General features: G+C 34.0%; 1 pseudogene; it reads right to left on the minus strand.

Annotated features, from left to right (window-relative positions):
* Window positions 1-666: 666 nt before the first annotated feature.
* Window positions 667-2,998, minus strand: LOC116113723 (annotated as a pseudogene).
* Between the last annotated feature and the right edge of the window lie 2,815 nt (window positions 2,999-5,813).

Raw genomic sequence — 5,813 nt, forward strand, 5'->3', positions numbered from 1 at the left:
AGTTTTCTTAACTATTTACATTAAACTATAATAGAGTTTTCTTAACATAAGCTTTACATTTAACATCAAGAAGTTAAAGTAATTCTGATAGTTCTTCTATTAATTGCCTTAATTTCAACAATAATATACAATTAATATATATTTCCACGCCATATACAAAAGAATTACCGAAAAATATTTAAAAGATGAACAACTACCGAAGAATATTTTACAAAGAATAGACCTACCAGAGTTCTGCAGCATTTTTCAAAAGCTAGCCGAACACTTGAAGGATTAGTTAAGGTGCATATAGCTTGTCCGGACACCCCGTATTTGAAAAAAAAAAAAAAAACATTCAAAAGCAAAACAACAAGGATCATTGAGCTTGAGCACATATGAAGAGAAAGCATTGTTGCCAAACCAATTGAATTATTTGAACAACTAGCTGTTTTTACAGTTTGAAAGAATTAAATAATATCCAAACAATTAATGTTTTAACCTAAAAATTAAGGAACAGCAAAACTTCATACTATCAAAGAGGAAAAAAAAAACACAGGATGTGTCTTGTGAAACATATAATTGTACAAAAAGGGAAGATTTACCCAGAAGGGTAACAAAATTCCATCATCCCACCAATTCAAACTGCTTGTATGGAGCTAGTCTTTCCCTTGCTTAATTCCTAACTTCTCACCGGGGATTCGTGTGGAACGCTGACTGCTCGAGTGGCTCTCCAGCAGTTTTAAGGACAGCGGCGAAGGCTCTCTCAAGCCTCTCCCGTCTCTCCTAAACAGAGCTGAGACATGCCGACTAGTTCATCCACGTTGAAAGGTTCCTTGGCAAGCATTGGAATCGGCTTTAAAATCTGGTGAGGATGAGATGCCTCGCTTCCTTATCTTCTTCCAGGCAGGCTGTGTTTGGCGGCCAGAACGGGTAAGGGACTGGTATACGCCGGCAAGAAACCAGGACCCATTTGACCAAACCCATTTGATCCGATCAGAGTTTTTTCAGGTTCTTTTACTGTGTCTTAGCTCCATGGGTTCAAATTCTGTGTTCAGGGAAAGATTTAGAGAGGGCAGTGAGCTGCTATTATCAGTTTCTCTGCCAGAGGTGAAGTACGTAACACTTGTTCTTCTGGCACCGGCGGGGTATCAGTGTCCTGAAATTAAATAAAAAAATTCATAAGTACACCAAATCTTCGTTCTATGAATCGACATATCTAATAACTGGTAACACGGCAAACATAAAGCTAAATGTCAAATTGCAACCAGACAACATCTATATTCAAAGCAAGTGCAATATGAAAAAATCAATATAAAGAAGCGAGACTAACCATATTATCAGCAACCTGTCAAAAAGGCTGGTACGCTCTTTCTTTGGGTGGCATTAGTCTGCCGGATGAAATACTTCTGTGCATGACTTGCTACCTGAGTTGGAGTCCTTGACACAACAAAATTCGTGATATACCACGCCAGTCACCCTTCCCTAATTTCTGAAGGCCAACTAGAAACAACGATGCTCCTCTTCCGTCATGGAGTACCTACACGTCAAATCCAGTTCAGATAAGGAATAATCTCTAATTGCTACTAATACAGAATATTATTCCGCCTTCAAAAAAAAGCTAAATTTGCAAGAGAATTAAGCTGCAAGTAATACAACACCACAGGCGTCTTGCCTACACCATGGATTTTATTCTACATAACAATCAAAAGAAGATAAAAAAAAACAAAGGAATGCAATGAAAAACCGAGAGAATAAAAAAAGAAAGGCACATTCTCATTTCTTTGTCAAAAACCGTAAGACAAGATACTCTATCCTCTGTATAGCAACCAAATGTATAAGGTACAAAAAGTCTACCATGGCTTTGAAGATAAAAGGACATGGAACGATACAGTGAGCTAAACTGAATAAACTAAGTGTTGTTGTTGCTTAGTCAAAAGTAGATTCCTAGATCTGAAAGCAAATATCGGGTGAAAACACAAGCAGAACTTTGAAAGGTAACCATACTGCAATCTTGTTGCGCAGAGAGAAGAAGAAAGACAAAAGCTCTCGAATGTGCTAATCAAATGCATGAAAAGCAAGAGAATTTGACAAAACCAGCTTAATATACAGAGTGCAGATTCAACAGTGCAAAGAAGCAATTCGAACTTCAAGCTCGGCACATTACCAGTCCATCTTAGAATCCATTAAACCGGAAAGTATTACAAATGACTCAGAGAGGTTCATCAAAAACCAAACAAGGTACTTATCAGAGACCTCGGTCCTTCAAAGCAATTAATATCACACAATCTTGCTCATATTCCTGAATACCACACGCAAGCAACTAGTCAAGTCAAATTGAAAACTACAACCCCAGAATATAATAACAAGACAGTATGAGTTGACTTTGGTCAAGAAAGAAGGGTGGACTCAAACAATGGTTGAAGTTCATGCATCGTTCTCGACATTAACAGAAAATCCATCAAAGCTAACTCAAAACAACTCTCTAGCAAACAAAACCAAGCAACAATGATCATCATAAAAATGGAAAATTGAGCTAAAAACTCAACAATCCCCCCAGTCATCCATGAATACAATAAGGTAGCATATCAGATAAATTCCTAGTCCTGGTCATGAGGACCTTCAAAGTGTAGCAAACAGAACTTTCTAGCCGGACTTCACATTTCTTCAAGAGTAAGAAGACATTAGGAGGCTGGGAGGGCGGTTTTGGGGGTGGTTTCGAGCGGGGATTGTTCGGAAATATTAGTGTTTGCCATTTTTGAGAGAGCGACAAAAAGAAAACTAGAGAGTAAGAGACTGAAGGTGACGGTGGGAGAGGAGTTTTATCAGTTTATGAAGAGGAATTTGCAGCTACGCGTGGAATGGGAGTATGAATATAGATGGCAATCAATCTCGACGTTGCATGGCAGGGAGATAGACTAACTGCGCGGGTGAGGGACTGGGGTGAAGGTGCAATGGGATTGTGAGATTTGGCGGGATTACTGTAGGCAGTAGTGGATTCTCCTACGTGGCGAGTTATCATTTGTTAAAAAGTGAAATTTCAGTGGGGCTTGTTGGGTTGATTAGGGTGATCAATTCTGTGTTTACAACTCAACATTGGCTTTTAAGGATTGAATGCCACCTTTGGAAACTTCTATTTTTGAGGGCCAAGTCAGAAAAACATTAAAATAAATTCAATGAATTTTACAATTTAAAATTGAATATAAATGGGTCTTAAAAAGTAATTAGTTGAATCAAAACTTAAATTATTAAGGATTTAAGTTAATTTTTCCTACATTTAAAATATTTAACATTCTTACTATATAATGATATAATAACAAATTGACATAAATTTTTTTTTTTTTCATGACTAGGGTGTCCGGACCAGTTTACATACACCTTAACTAGTCCCTCATGACCCTGAAATTATCAGTCGGATAAAAACTCTAGTGACCACCCTTATTAACAATTGAGGAGGGACTCGAACTTAAAATCTTGTAAGTAATATACTCAAAAGTCTCTATTGAATCATTCGACCATCTAAGGATTTGTTAATTGTTGTTAATAATTAAAAAAAAAATCAAATTATTATATTTACACATGATATTATAAGTCCATTGTCGTACTCATAATAATATATTTGTAATATTTAAAAAAATTATATTAAAAAAAAAAAAATCTTAGATGCTACTTTAATTGTGATATTTTTGCCTATATTGGCAATTAATTAGAGGATTAATTAAGAGCTTTCTGTCACTTGCCACAGAAGGAATAATTTTTTTTTTTTTTTTTTTGTAATTAATGTTATTGATTAATAAAATAGTTGGAGAGGTTAATTATAGTGAGGTCATTTAATCCTTATATTAATTAACATTTGGCAAAAGGAATGGGAGAAGGAATTTAGATTCTGCTATACACTTGTTCTTTGTTTATTTAACCTTAAACACAAATGGCTTTCATGCAAATACCCTCTTTAATTACTCAAAATAAATCAGATTTTTTTTTTTTTCAAAATGAAGATGCAAATTACTCTGAAAGGGAGGATATCCCTTTTGTTATTTATTATATGTTTTGTTCATTTTCTAAAAGTGCTTTTTGTTTTTTTAAATGAATCAAAGTACTTCCAAAAAGCACCGATCCATAAATTAAGGTAAACTGGTTTGGCCTTAAATTGGCAAAATAGAAACAAGCCTTCACTCTCAAGAAAATATATAAGTTTTATATAATTAATAATTTACAATAAAAATGATAATATCGGTTCACATATTAATAATAAAAGAAAAAATAATAATTGTATGTAAAAAGATCGAACAGTTGCCAAATTGATGAAGAGGGTCGAAAAAGTTAAACTTTGACAATCGACGAAGAGTACTCATCGAGAATTATTCTTACGTGGATTCGATGCACATCTATATATCTACAATCACTCAACGAGAATGTATCACATTATTGCATATGTATAACATGTATGTCGTTTTAAACGTTTGTATATTCATTGGATGTTTGAAAAAGAATGTTCGTTCTTCAACGCTTAAGTCAACACTAAAGAATAACTAAGTATAATGATGATCACGAACACTATCTTTTTGTGCCATGTGTTGCATCCCAAAAATCTCCGTAGCAACAATGTATAATTAATATCTCACGGCACTAGCTATAACATTGACAATGTAATTGGCTTGACATAATTTTATAACGGTTGCCTTCCGTATTACTTATTGGGGGAAAAAATGACATGTCGTTCTCAACTATCAACATCGGATGTCAAGTCATTCATAAATTTTGATATGAACCTACAAGACAATCGGTCTACTTGCTCATAATTGTTCTTAAGGGTGTACACCAATTTCGGATAGAACCGGAAATGAGTACCTAGGGTTTCATTACTCAAAAATTGGAACTGGTACTATTTAGTTCCGGCTCTAGTTTCACCATTGTAGAAACTGGAATCGAAACCAAGATCCGAGTACTCGATAGGAATCAGGTATATTTATAATTTTTGTAAACAGTTAAGGTGTATTTGTCATTTTTGTGAATAGTAAGGGGTATTCAGAATTCTTTCAAGTACCCGAAACTGGAACCTAAAACTCAAGTTCTAGTTCCAGGCATTTAGGAACCGAGACCGGCCAATTATGATTCCAGTTCTTGTTATATGGGATTTTCGCAGGTACTTGAACCCACCCACCACTAGTTGATCTTAACTTTTTAATATGAACCACTAAACACTATTTATAAATTGGTTTAAAAATATAAGTGAAATAATATACTAACTAAAATTGAAGTTCGTATGTTATATAATGAGACTTTGATACAGGACTTGAATTAATTTATCATATACAAATAATATATAACAGAGTTTTCTTAACATATTTACATTTAAACTATAATAGAGTTTTCTTAACATAAGCTTTTACATTTAACATCAAGAAGTTAAAGTAATTCTGATAGTTCTTCTATTAATTGCCTTAATTTCAACAATAATATACAATTTAATATATATTTCCACGCCATATACAAAGAATTACCGAAAAATATTTTAAAAGATGAACAACTACCGAAGAATATTTTACAAAAGAATAGACCTACCAGAGTTCTGCAGCATTTTTCAAAAGCTAGCTCGAACACTTGAAGGATTAGTTAAGGTGCATATAAGCTAGTCCGGACACCCCGGTTATTTGAGAAAAAAAAAAAAAAAAACACTTTTCAAAAGCAAAACCAACAAGGATCATTGAGCTTGAGCACATATGAAGAGAAAGCATTTGTTGCCAAACCAATTGAATTATTTGAACAACTAGCTGTTTTTACAGTTTGAAAGAATTAAAATAATATCCAAACCAATTAATGTTTTAACCTATAAA

This window comes from Pistacia vera, unplaced genomic scaffold (genome assembly GCF_008641045.1).
Source record: "Pistacia vera cultivar Batoury unplaced genomic scaffold, PisVer_v2 Contig69, whole genome shotgun sequence".
Lineage (NCBI taxonomy): Eukaryota > Viridiplantae > Streptophyta > Magnoliopsida > Sapindales > Anacardiaceae > Pistacia > Pistacia vera.